The sequence below is a fragment of the Rattus norvegicus genome, chromosome 15 (assembly GCF_036323735.1).
Source record: "Rattus norvegicus strain BN/NHsdMcwi chromosome 15, GRCr8, whole genome shotgun sequence".
In the NCBI taxonomy this organism is placed as follows: Eukaryota; Metazoa; Chordata; class Mammalia; order Rodentia; family Muridae; genus Rattus; species Rattus norvegicus.
This window is the reverse complement of record NC_086033.1, coordinates 26,772,609-26,785,895: the sequence shown is the minus strand read 5'-3', so window position 1 is coordinate 26,785,895 and position 13,287 is coordinate 26,772,609. Positions and strand designations below refer to the sequence as shown.

Sequence of the window (13,287 nt, the reverse complement as noted above, 5' to 3'; positions counted from 1 at the left end):
AAGGACGAGGCAAAAAGTGCAGGGCTCGTCCGGGATTTGAACCCGGGACCTCTCGCACCCAAAGCGAGAATCATACCCCTAGACCAACGAGCCATAGCACAGTTCTGCTCTTTCGTGCTCGTCAGTCTAGCATGTTTTGACATAGGCTGTCTAGAGGCTTCAGCGGTTTCTTTTCTCTTTTCGTCTCTCACAGAGGAAACTTCTTTCGTATTATTTAATTTCCACCCTAACTTTGTCAAGTCCCACCCATTAATTCCGGACCTATCCCTTTTTATTCTCTATCCACGTCCGGGACAACTCAAGGCTCAGAATGGGATCAGAAGAGGCAGCTTTTCAGATTTCAAGTCACAGGCCTGCCTGATCACTTATTCCAGAAGGAGCCCGGAGCGAGCCGGCTTAGCGCTGCGATCTCCGGGTGGAGCCCAGCTGCAGGGTACTTGCGGGCACAAAAATCTTACAGGCAGGCGGGACAACAAAATACTGAGGGCAGGAGGAGGCTGCGGGTAGCCAGTTAGACTGGCGGCCGATAAGTTTGCTCTTGTCTTGTGATTCTGTAGACCTTCGCGGTTTTCCTGAATCAGAACTGCGTTTTCAACCTCACTCCCTTTGTTTACAAAGTATTCCATCCGACCTGGACTCTACACTCTTCCAGCCTCGTCTCCAACACAGGTCAAATGCTGCATGAAATACCTAAACGAGTAAAGTGTCTCTTTGCCAGTTAGTGGGGCAATCGCCGGGGTCAGTTAGAGGTTTTGTTCGGCAAATCAGGGTCCTGCGGGTCATCAGAGCGCTAAAAACGGGTACACAAACATGTCCACAAGGTTCTGTACCTTGCGGTCTTTGATGTCTGGACTTCGGACAATGGGCAGCACAGTAGACTCGAAAACTAAAAGTAAACAACGAGAGAGCCAGAGAAACCAAACTCCAAGATTCATTTTCTTTTTCGTAACTGTTTGATTACAGGTAGATAGTGATTGCGCGTTTTGACCATTTCCAGAGAGGAGAGATTGTTGATAAGTTAGGACGATCAATAGTGGCACGTTGAACAAAGGACCGGAGTTTATCTCAGGAAATAGCCCAAAATACAGGCTACTCCTTCGAGCCGGAATCGAACCAGCGACCTAAGGATGGCTGTAATGAACCTGCTACAGTCCTCCGCTCTACCAGCTGAGCTATCGAAGGGAAGCACGGGGATCCTCCTTCAGAAAGTGGTATTCAGTAGGTAGGTAACCACCGCGGCCTAGGCCCGGCGGATGGCAGTGCGTGACTGGTGGGTGCCTTGAGCGAGAAGCTACAGACGCCCTGCCGGGGTCGCGGTCCGGCCCTCCGGACGAAGTCAGAGCTCTGAGGACGCCCGCCTCCGAGTGCGTGCGTGCAGGCGGTGAAGCGAGCAGCCGAGATCCGAGAACGAGCGCTCTGCACCCAGTCCGCGCGACACTCTACAAACCCACTCTGCGGGATGGCATGGATTGATGCCGCCACAGCTAGGAAACCCAGGGACTGGAGGCGTGGCTTGGCGGTAGCGTGGTTAGCCTGAGATCCCAGGTTTAGCCTCAGCACCTAACGATAAAGAAGCTCTTCTGAGAGAAAGGCCATTCCTCTTACAGAAAGTCATAACCACGGCCTCTTTGAGTTCATTCCCTGGTTTAGTGACCAAGGTCTCACGTCAACTGCGGTACTCTATTTCCTGCGCGAGACAGTGAAGTATGGAGGCCTGTGTGCGGACTTAGCCTCCCGGTACAGCACGCGGTTGCCAGTCCTCCCCCTTTCCCTCCGGCCTAGCTCTTGCAGGGAGGTCAACCTTCTCCTGCGTCCAATCTTAGCGCGGTGCGCTCAGCAGGCTGTCGGAGACTTTGTTAGAGCGCAGAGTGCGGACCTGCACTCGAGCTCCGCAGCGAGAGTAAAATTTTATCGCGTCTTGCTTGAATAACTTGGCGACAGAGAGCTTTGGGCTAGGAAATCCGGAGCTCAAAAGTCTACGTTGACTTAGGCCCCAGCGAGATTTGAACTCGCGACCCCTGGTTTACAAGACCAGTGCTCTAACCCCTGAGCTATAGGGCCACACGAACCGTCCTTTCTCTTTTTCTTAGAAAAGGATACAGTGCTGGTTCTTTGGACTCCTGCCTGTGGGACAGAAAGAAAGCAAAATCAGACTGTATTTTAGTCCATTCCATTTCAGTGTTGGAATTCAGTCTGGGCTTGCTGGGAATGGCATAGTGGTGGATTCTGGTAAGGAGAAATATGACCGCCCCCTCACCACCACCACCACCACCACCACCACCACCACCACCACCACCACCACCACCACCACCACCACCACCACCACGGAGTCCTCCCCTCCCCCGCACGTCCTTCGGACAGTGAAATCCGGAACAGAAATCCAGCGCAGGGGAAAAAGCCTGCCACAGGCTGGACGAAAACTGACGCTCTCACACTTGGTTTTTGTCCTCGACTCCAGGCTCCTGCCACACGCCTCTTACCTTCCTCTCAGAGTCAGAACAAGCAATTCCCAAATCTCCATTTAATGCATCCCTTCACTCCGAATTCTCCGAATTGCATTTCTGTGTTAGGTCCCACACTAGAAACTAGACAGGGATTCAGTTTTGTTTTTTTGTTTTTTTGTTTTTTTTAAATCAATGTATTTCGCTGACTATTATTTCCTCGAGTTTTTTTGTTTTGTTTTGGTTTTCTGTTTGTTTATTTTGGGGGATTTGTTTGTTTGTTTGTTTTACTTATATTTTGTGTACCACGAGAGTGCCTGGTGTCCGTGGCAGGCAAAAGAGGGAGCCAGAATTTCTTAGTTATTGTAAGTTGTTGGGAAGACGCTCTCTGATAAGAAAAATAAGTGCCCTTAAATACCAAGCCAACTCTCCAAGCTGGAGTTGGAATCTTTGATCTGAAGTCATGGTTCATAAGTTTGTGGGGAGAGATTTTTTTCAATTTTATGAAACCGAAATGAAAAGCAAATGAACCCAGTGTAACTTGTAAGTAAACGATTTGGAGGGCCCTGAGAAACGGCAGGCTAAGTCTCAGGATAGAGAAGACTGAGATGTGTACAATCGGGAGGCCAGATGATGATAATGGACTGAACCTCTGAACCTGTAGCCAGCTCCAATTTTAAATGTTGTTCTTATAAAAGTTGCCTTGGTCATGGTGTCTGTTCTCAGCAGTAAAACCCTAACTAAGACATCTTCAGGAATTGAATAGCAGACAGAAAACGTCTGTGTTTAGAGTCTATGAACTAAGGTCATGTGAGATCATAGTAAGTAGGTCTGGGAGTACAGCTGAATGGTAGAGCTCTTTCTGGAACTGCGAAGTCTTCGGTTCCATTTCCAGCATTGCAAAGACAAATAAAACAAAATAAGAAAAGTTAAACTGGGAGCTTAGCATCTATTTGTAAATCTGGCAGTAGGGTCTTAGCTCTAGCAAGGATCTTGAGATCAGGGGCAGCCAAGGATACACAGCAAGGCACAGTCTCCATCAGTCAGTAAGTAAAAACTAACGTCTTAATGGGTTACTATCGTTTTTTTAAATTGCTTATTTTATGTGTGGATGTTTTGCCTGTATGTATGTATGTATGTATGTATGTATGTATGTATGTATGTATGTATGTTTGCATGTCTGGTGTCGGTAGAGCCCAGAAGAGGGAACCTGTTTTCCCTCCTAATGAAGTTACAGACTTGTGAACCATGTGGGTGATGGGGTGCTGAGCCAGTCTCCAGTCCCTAAGTGCTTTTTGGGTGGGGGTCTTTATGTAGTCCTAGCTGGCCTGGAACTCACAGAAATCTTCCTGCCTTTGCCTCTTCCCCCAATTCCACCTGGCTCTACAATTAATTTTTTCCTTTTAAAGACCTTTATCTGCTTGTGCACTAAGCCATCTTGCCACTGCCAACTAGAGTTTTCTTTTATTCTTTGTTGTTGTCGTGTCTGTATGATATGTTTGTGGAATTCAGAGAACAACTTTGTGGAATCAGTTTTCCTCTACCTTTATTTACATGAATTCTGGGGACCAAAACTCAGGCTGTCCGGTAAGCAAGCCACGTAAAGACTCACCAAGCCATCCCAAATGCCCAAAAATTAAAAATTAAAAAGAAGGTAAAATTCCATAAGTCATCCACTAAGTTATCACTTCCAAAATGTCTATATTCTTGGCTGAAGAGATGGTGCATCCGTTAAGAGCACTTGCTGTTCTCGCTGAGGACCCAGGTTCCCAGCATTCACCTGGTGGCTCGAAACTCTTTATAACTCCAGCTTCTGGTAACTCGATGACCTCTTTTGGCTTCTGAGGGCTCCTGCACACACGTAATACACATATTAGGCTCACACATGTATCCATAAATAAAAATGTAATTTTTTAAAAGTTATACACTCTGGGGGAATCTCTGAACTGGATATTTCTCAGTTCTTAGTGTCTTTCAAAGAACAAGACACTCCCTGTGCACAAGGATAGTAAAATCCTTTCTGAGAAGAGCAACAGATTCAGAAACAATAACAATTTTCTAGTCTTAAGGGAATAAGGGACAAAGGAGCTAGACAGACCCCTGATAGGGAGACAAATGTGGCAAGGGACACAGATATCTAGCAAAGATGGTGAACTTCGTCCTCATCCTCAAATAGTTCATACAGGGCCAGTTTTTCCTCTGAAGTTTCGGATCTGTCAGAAGCACTCTACCTCTTTTGTTTAGCCTGATCCATCCCAAACGAGTGGACGGGCCCCATTCCACACCACCAAAACAGCTTAAAACCCCTAACCCCCCAGGGGAAAATAGATTTCAGTTTCTGGTTCCCTTTCCCACTTTGTGGGGAGTCTTTCTGTAGTGTGTCTCCCCCACCCGGACCCCGTGTGAATGCACACACACTCGCTAACTTCTTCAAAATACCTGTTGCTACCTGCTGTGTCTGAGATGTCCCCTACCTTTTATGTGATAGGTGGAGAAAAAGAAGTGGATCGTGACCCCTAGAAAATAACAGAGCTGGGCTAGGTCTGGGGGGCTTCAACTTTGATTGCACTGTTTGCAAAAGAGGTGAGCAAGGACTGGGGATATTCAGCCTGCCCGCTTACTCCCTCTTTGTGGAAATTTGCCTCCAAGTATACTGCATTTGGTCAAATGGAAGATGTGATTTGAATATTACCAGGAAAATACTATTTCCGTTTAAAAATGCAAAATTCGTTCAAATATTTCCCAATCCTAATTCTTTTGCTGGAGCAGTCAACCCGTTTTTCTAGATAACAGTAGAAGGTACAATTCTCAGCTACTGCTACACACACAAACAAAAGGGTCAGATCACCAAAGCCGTGTCTTGTGATTTACACCAGCTGTGATCAGGAGCCGGGGGACTTCTTTCCTGCGCAGGGAACACGGAGGCCTGTGTTTGGTGGGTCCCATGTAAGAAGCTCTAATGAACGACAACTGCGGTGTCGCCACTCTTCCTGAAATCAGGGGACTCATTTCGTCCCTGCGCCGCAGCTCCTGATTCCAGATCTGTGAGCCTCTAGCGGGGGAAGGGGACTTGGTACTGGGGTGAGTGGAGACCAGAGCACGGTGACATCTCAGAATCCTGGATGCCTCCAGCACCGCCCTGCTTCACTCAGTTTGTAGGAGTCCATAGGGAAGGGCGCCTCTGTCATCTCCTCCCGCTGCCACCGGCCACCACGGCTTCCACGCAGTGCACACTGTGTCTGCAGCGGCTGGCGACACACTGGACAAACTTCGGTAGAGGAACAGATCAGCCTGCAGACAGCTCTCTCTGGGGTGCGGCCAGCAGGGTTGCGGACCCCCCTCCGGAGGTTGTTCGTTTAATCCGCTCACTCTAGCGCCCAGCCAGCCCTTTGGAAAAGAAAAAAAAGAAATCCTTTAAACCTGGGTTTCAGAGCGCAGTTTAAAGAGAAATTGAATCATGTAAATAGTTAGTGTACACAAGAAAAGGCAAGCGGATTGGTAGTGTGGCCGAGCGGTCTAAGGCGCTGGATTTAGGCTCCAGTCTCTTCGGAGGCGTGGGTTCGAATCCCACCACTGCCAGTGTTTTCTTTCCCAGTACTGATTGAGTTCGTCTCCATTCTCTCTTTGGTGTAATATGACAATGCTCTTGTATTTTCTGAGCACCTACTTCTACCTCTAGACTGGGAATGTGACCAGAAAAAGGACTCAAGCTAACCGCGCACTACTCCATCCTGCCGAGCTCTCTGTGGAGCTCAGCCTGTTATGTATTGCAGAGCTGAAACTGCTGTCTCTTGCCTGCCTCTGAACTAAGTTTTATGACAATATCTTTCTCTCACCTGCACTTCGGTCTCCCTCAACGTCCTCTATCCCCTACACAAACCACTAGGAAGTGCTGTCAAAGAATTGAGCCAAGCTAAGACCAGAACCAAAAGTCCTGGGGTGAATTTGAAGTCAGAGACAGCGCTGTTTTTCTGTTTGCTTGTTTGGGGCCATTTGTTTGTTTTCAGCAGAGTCTGGGGTAAGCCTAACCTGGTCTGGAACTTGATATGTAACTGAAGATGACTTTTCAACTCCTGGACCTCCTGCCTGCCCCTTCCACATGCTGAGGCAAGAGGCCTGGCCCACCAAACATTGCCAGAATTTGAGGTCTTTTAAAGAAACCTTCTCTCGTGGTTCCTTTCCTAACCAAAGGTAATAATAATAATAATAATAATAATAATAATAATAATAATAATAACATACTCCAAATATTGTCAAATGGGACCTTGAAGAGCCATTTTGGTTTTATTTTATTTTATTTTATTGTTGGTTTTAAGAGTTTTAGAATATGGTCCTATAGCCAAATCTGGTACAGTAGTCACTGAATAGTTCAAGCCGGCCTCAAACTTACAGCAACCAGACTGACACAGACTGCCGTACGCTGGAAACGTGCTGTGCTGGTTTGAAAGAAAAATGGCCACCACAGCTCCAGTATCTGAACACAAGTTGGTGACACTGTTTGGAAAGGTGGTACAAGCTTGCTGGAGGAAGAACGTCACTGGGAGGTTTTGTGCACGCATAGTTCAGCCCTCCTCCTGTTTGTTCTCTCTGCTTTCGGTGACAGTTGAGGGTGTGATCAGGATTTGTTGCCATGCATCCGCTCTTATCTCTCTGGGACCCTAAGCCCATATGGAGTCTGCTTCCTACAAGCTGCCTGGGTAATGGTGTTACTTACATACATTACAACAGCAACCGAAAGGATTAAGACCCTTGTTTCTTCCTCCCTCTCTTCTAAGTATATCCTTGCCTGTCTCTTTGTATCTCTAGTTCCTACCTCAGGTACTTGGTGTTTCTCTTAGCTCTTCTCATGCTTGTCTTCCTGAGCCTCTGTTTTAACTTCAACCTCTCCTTGACTCAGGTAACCTTCTCCCTCCATCACCCTCTCCAGTCTCCCCCCTCCATCACCTCCTTCAGTCTCCCCCCTCCCTCCCCCCTCCAGTCTCCCCCTCTATCACTCTCTCCAATCTCCCCCTCTATCACTCCCTGCAGTCACCCTCCCTCCATCACCCCCTCCAGTCTCCCCCTCCATTACCCCCTTCAGTCTCCCCCTCTATCACTCTCTCCAGTCTCCCCCTCTATCACTCCCTCCAGTCACCCTCCCTCCATTACCCCCTCCAGTATCCCCCTCCATCATCCTCTCCAGTCTCTCCCTTCATCACCCCTTCCAGTCTCCTCCCTCCATTACCCCCTCCAGTCTCCCCCTCTATCACTCTCTCCAGTCTCCCCCTCTATCACTCCCTGCAGTCACCCTCCCTCCATCACCCCCTCCAGTCACCCTCCCTCCATCACCCCCTCCAGTCACCCTCCCTCCATCACCCCCTCCAGTCACCCTCCCTCCATCACCCCCTCCAGTCTCCCCCTCCATCATCCTCTCCAGTCTCTCCCTTCATCACCCCTTCCAGTCTCCTCCCTCCATTACCCCCTCCAGTCTCCCCCTCTATCACTCTCTCCAGTCTCCCCCTCTATCACTCCCTGCAGTCACCCTCCCTCCATCACCCCCTCCAGTCACCCTCCCTCCATCACCCCCTCCAGTCTCCCCCTCCATCATCCTCTCCAGTCTCTCCCTTCATCACCCCTTCCAGTCTCCTCCCTCCATTACCCCCTCCAGTCTCCCCCTCTATCACTCTCTCCAGTCTCTCCCTTCATCACCCCTTCCAGTCTCCTCCCTCCACTACCCCCTCGTCTCCCCCTCTATCACTCTCTCCAGTCTCCCCCTCTATCACTCCCTGCAGTCACCCTCCCTCCATCACCCCCTCCAGTCTCCCCCCTCCATCATCCCCTCCAGGCTCCCCCTCCATCACCCCTTCAGTCTCCCTCCTTTCCTTCCATCAAGCTATTACTCTTGTTTTCTTACATTCAACCTCTTCGATCTCTGCCTCTATGTCTTTCCCTCTCCCTGTCTCTTCCTTCACCTCTGCCTGTCCCTCTCTTATCCTTTCTACCCTGTTCTCCCTCCTTCCTTCCACCTTTACTCTTTGGTTGGGGTGGGGGTGGAGGGAAGGGGGAATACAGCCCCTGGGTCCTCCCCTTCCCCCATGGTGATGTTAATTTCCCTTTTCCTCTCCCCTCATTTTCCCACTGTTCTTTTTCCAAGATGACTTACTGAGGCTGCTTTTGCTTTCCCTATCTACCTGTCCCCCCAACTCTTCCCCAGTCCTTCCTCTTTGCCCTTTTTGTCCCTGTCCCCCTCCCCTTGACAGGGTCTCACAATGTAACCCTAGAAAACCTGGAACTCACTGTATAGACCAGAACAGCCTTAAACCCACAGAAATCTGCCTGACTCTGCCTCCTGAGGGCTGGGATTCTCGTCTTGTGCCCATTCTCTCGATCTGCCCTCCTTTCTCCCCTCAGCCCCTGTGTCTCTTTTTGTTCTCTGAGGGCTTGTTAGGCAATGTTTGTCTCTGGCTCCTTATGTGTTTCCTTGCAAGTATGTGACAGTCCCCTCTCTCCTTTTCCTCTCCCCCATTTTTCCTTTTCCCCGTCCTCCTTTCCCCACCCTCTGTCACTGTCTTTGTAGCTTATTCTCTTTCTGTCTTTCTGTCTCATTTTCTCACCTTGTGTGGAGGAATGGGGACAGAAAAGACTCATTCAAGCTGTTTCTTGCACTTGTGAGAGAGGTCCATCACTGCTAGCAAGATGAGGTTACCCCTCAACGTGCACATGGTAGCATGCTGACCTCCACTCCTGTGCCTTAGCTCACTCAGACCTATGCATGTTTTACCACACTTGAGGGAAGAGTGAGGGTCACCTGCTTTCAGTCCGTCATTGCTTTGCTACACTTGAAGGTAAAGATCAGAGAGGAGCTAAAATGGGGACTTCGAAATAGCTCAAGTGGCCTGGGAGGATGGGGGCTATTGAGTAATCCAAGCTAGATTGGATAGCAACCGTGTTCTTGTGGAGCCATCCAAATTCACGGCCTTCTCACCGGCACTGTTAGTGGGTGCTCTTGCTGGCTTTGCTCCCAGGTCGTATTGGACCTCAGCTGAAAGATGAAAAGGCCCGACCTCTTACAGGTGGAGAAAGGCAGTGCCGGGACCAGGAGGGGGTGGCCTCTGAGAAGATGGAGTGGCTAGCTACCATGTAGTGTCCAGTTGGAACTGGCCACGACCAAGGACTCCAAAGGGAACCTCTTCCTTAGGAGCACAGCTTTCTGATGCTTGTGAAAAAGGAAGGGGCCACTTCCCTTTGGGGCAGGATGCCAGGCGAGCCTTCCTTTCTTCTCAAGCAGCTTCTCTCAGTGCCAGTGTGTGGCCACTACACCAAGCTAAGAATCCACTGCTGAAGGAAAGCAGTGTCAATGTCAGGCCAACTGAATCCCCCTGCCTCAGCATGGTCCTGGTATTCTGTAGCCTTCAAAAGGCACCATGCCTCCGGGTCAGGTGTGGTGGCCCGCACCATTTATCCCAGTGCTTGGGGTGGGGGGTAAGGCAGAGGCTCGTGGATCTCTGAGTTTTTAACCTGCCTGCTCTACCCAGTGACTTTTAAAGCTACATAGAGAGACCCTATCTCAAAAGCAAACAAACAAACAAATAAAACAAAACACCAAACAAAAGGGTTGAGTGAAGTTTTTATAGTAACAGAACAAAGGAAGTTGATTACGAGATAATTAAGTTCACTGGCGGAAACACTGGGAAGGCAGGTTGCGTCAAACAGGGAAATCTCTGTCAGCCTCAGGTGCTATCTGAACAGTCTTAGCTTTTGGGTTGGGGGAAGCAAGCTAATGGTGTGTTAAAAGTCTGTGTCAGGACTGGGGAAATATTCAATAGCAAAGCACTGTCATGCAAATGTGAGAACTTGTGTGCAGATCTCCAGCTCCTGAGTAAAGCTGAAAATGACATCACCTGTCTGGGAAGTGACATCACCTATCTGGGAAATGACATCACCTCTCTACAATCCCAGCAGTTCTAGAGTGAGATAGGAGACAAAAACATGAAAGAACTTGAAGAACAAGAAGAAATCCTGCCTCCAACAAGGTGCAAGGCTAGGACTGACACTAAGGTTGTCCTGTGAGCTCCATGTATGCACACACACACACACACACACACACACACACACACACACACACACACGAAAGAAAAGCTTCTACAGTAAGTAGTAAGTTCCCTTAGTGTTGGTTATCCCTCTCTGTATTGACTCCTTACCTGCCTCTTTCCCATCCTCTGTTAGTCTCCTCCCTGTCTCCATAACTATTATGCTTCTTCTCTGGAAGATTCTCCACTCCCTTCTATACTTGATCTCTGTGGTTGTGTGGACTCTGGCATTGCTATCAACTGCTGCATCCACACATAGAACACACAACATTTTTATCTGTTTTGGATTCGAGTTATCCCACTTGAGATGGTTTTATTTCTCCACCCATTTACCTGCAGATTTCATGAAATTTAAAAAAAAAAACAAAACAGCCAATATATCCTACTGTGTAAATGTACCATATTTTTCTTTATCCATTCATCAGTTAATGGACATTTAGGCTGTTCCCAATTTCTGGCTATTATGAATAGAGCAGCAATGAACATGGATGAACATGTGTCTGTACAGGATGAGGCAGCCTTTGTACATGCCCAAGAGTAGTATAGTTCAATCCTGACGTAGATCTATTCCCGGATTCCTAAGGAACTGCCACACTTTCCACAGTGGCTCTACAAGTTTGTACTCCCACCAGCAATGGATGGGTGTTTGCCTTATCCCACACCTCAGCAGCATAAGCTGTCTTTGGTTTATTGGTCTTGGCCATTCTGACTGGCATAAGATGAAATTTCAAAGGATTTTTGATCTGCATGTCCTTGATTAAAGATTTTAAACATTTCTTTAAGTGTTTCTCAACCACCATTTGCATTTCAACCTTGGGAATCTGCAGTTCAGCACCCCGTTTTTAAATGGGTTATTTGCTCCCTTGCCTTCCAGTTTAGGGTTTTGTTTGTTTAGTTCTTTATACATTTAGATGCTAACATTCTATTGGATACACAGTTGGCAAAGATTTTCTCCCCTTCTGTAGCCTGCTGCTTTATCTGATTAATGGTGTCCTTTGCCTTACAGAAGCTTTTCAGTTTCCCGAGGTCCCATTTATTAACTGCTGTTCTTTTTGTTTTGTTTTGTTTTGTTTTCGGAGCTGGGGACCGAACCCAGGGCCTTGCGCTTCTTAGGCAAGCGCTCTACCACTGAGCTAAATCCCCAACCCCAACTGCTGTTCTTAGTGTGTGAGTTTTCAGTGCTCTGTTGAGGAAGCCTTTTCCCATGCTAATGAGTTCAAGACCATTCCTCGATTTCTCTTCTGTCAGATTCAGGCTGTCTGGTTATGGGCTTTGGATTGTCTTTATTGGTTCGTAAATTGCCCTTATTATACCGAGGTATGTCTCTTAAATTCCCAATCTCCCAGGAATTTTTCAGGAAGGGATGTTAAATTTTTAATCATGGTGGATAGTCTTTTCGGTGTGCTCTTGTATTCGGTTTGCAAGTATTTTATTGAGAAGTTTTTCATCTGTTTTCATCAGGACAACTGGTCTGTAATTCTTTATTGGATCTTTTCATGGTCCGGGTATCATGGTAATTGTGGCCTCATTAAAGAAATTCGTTTCTTCTGTTTCTATTTTGCAGAATAATTTGAAGAATGTTGGCATTGATTCTTCCTTGGATGTCTTCCTTCGGCATTTAATCCTTCTGACCCTGAGCTTTTTTTGGTCGGGAGATTTTAAAATACTGCTTCTATTTCACTGTGGCTTTTGAATCTTCCTAAGTCACTTATCCGATCTTGACTTAACTTTGGTTAGGTTGTATGCATAAAGAAATGTATACATTTCTTTGAAGTTTTCCAGGTCGATGGGGTACAGATTATTGAATTATGCCTGTGACTTCCTGGATTTCCTCGTTGTCTGTGGTGATGTCCCCCTTTTCCTCTCTAATGTCATTAATTTGAATCTTCTCTCCATCATTTAATTAACTTGCCTAAGCATTTATCACTTATATGGTGAGACCCTGTTTCAAAAAAAAAAAAAAATCACCAACCAACCAACCAGAAACCTGTGCTCTAAATGCAGCTCTTACCTTTTAAAGTTGATTCTCTTAGGTTTCTGCTGTAGTGACAGGAGACTGGTGGATGTAGGGCAGAAGACTAATCAATAGATCTAGTGCCCTTACAAGATGAGGCCAGAGGTCTAGCATGCTCTTCTCATCTATGGAGCCAAGTGAAAGACTCCAGGAGGCAAGCAAAGAGCCCTTGCTGGGGACCTGGCTGCAAAGACCCCTGCTCCCAGCAGCTTCTATCCTCAATCATGAGAAAATAAATGTGTCATTTGTGATTTTTTAAAAAGATTTTACTTACTTATTATATGTATATAGGTAAGCACACTGTCACTGTCTTCAGCTACACCAGAAGAGGGCATCAGATCCCATTACAGATGGTTGTGAGCCACCATGTGGTTGCTGGGAATTGAACTCAGGACCTCTGGAAGAGCAGTCAGGTGCTCTTAACCGCTAAGCCATCTCTCCAGCTCTATTACTCATTTTCTTTAACCCTGAAAATAAATATTTGCTTTTGTAGTGTGGTGGCCAAAACTTGAGCTTTGACCGGGCTAGATAGGCAAGTTCTCTGTCACCAATCTATCTCTACAGCCCACCTGGTTCGTGGCAACTTGTGACAGCAGCCTGGGCGGAGCTAAACTCCTGTTAACTCGTTTTGTGACAGCACAAACTCGTTCCTACGTTGTTAAAAACTTAAATGGGACAAAAGAAGAGACTAATTTTAAGGAATCTGTCAAAACGAAAACGGGACTTCTGTATCCCAACCATTATTCTAATGTAATCTTCCAAA

General features: G+C 47.2%; 4 non-coding genes across 4 annotated transcripts; 1 reads left to right on the top strand and 3 right to left on the bottom strand.

The window, feature by feature from the left end:
• Positions 1 to 21: 21 nt before the first annotated feature.
• Trnap-ugg6 (transfer RNA proline (anticodon UGG) 6) lies at positions 22 to 93 on the bottom strand. The gene has a single exon. It is a non-coding gene; the product is annotated as a tRNA-Pro (tRNA).
• A 1,000-nt stretch (positions 94 to 1,093) lies between these two features.
• On the bottom strand, positions 1,094 to 1,182 carry Trnay-gua4 (transfer RNA tyrosine (anticodon GUA) 4). Its single transcript is given in 2 exon segments — positions 1,094 to 1,129; positions 1,146 to 1,182. It is a non-coding gene; the product is annotated as a tRNA-Tyr (tRNA).
• An 806-nt stretch (positions 1,183 to 1,988) lies between these two features.
• Trnat-ugu4 (transfer RNA threonine (anticodon UGU) 4) lies at positions 1,989 to 2,061 on the bottom strand. The gene has a single exon. It is a non-coding gene; the product is annotated as a tRNA-Thr (tRNA).
• Positions 2,062 to 5,938: 3,877 nt separating this feature from the next.
• Positions 5,939 to 6,020, top strand: Trnal-uag3 (transfer RNA leucine (anticodon UAG) 3). Its single transcript has one exon. It is a non-coding gene; the product is annotated as a tRNA-Leu (tRNA).
• The last annotated feature ends 7,267 nt before the right edge of the window (positions 6,021 to 13,287 follow it).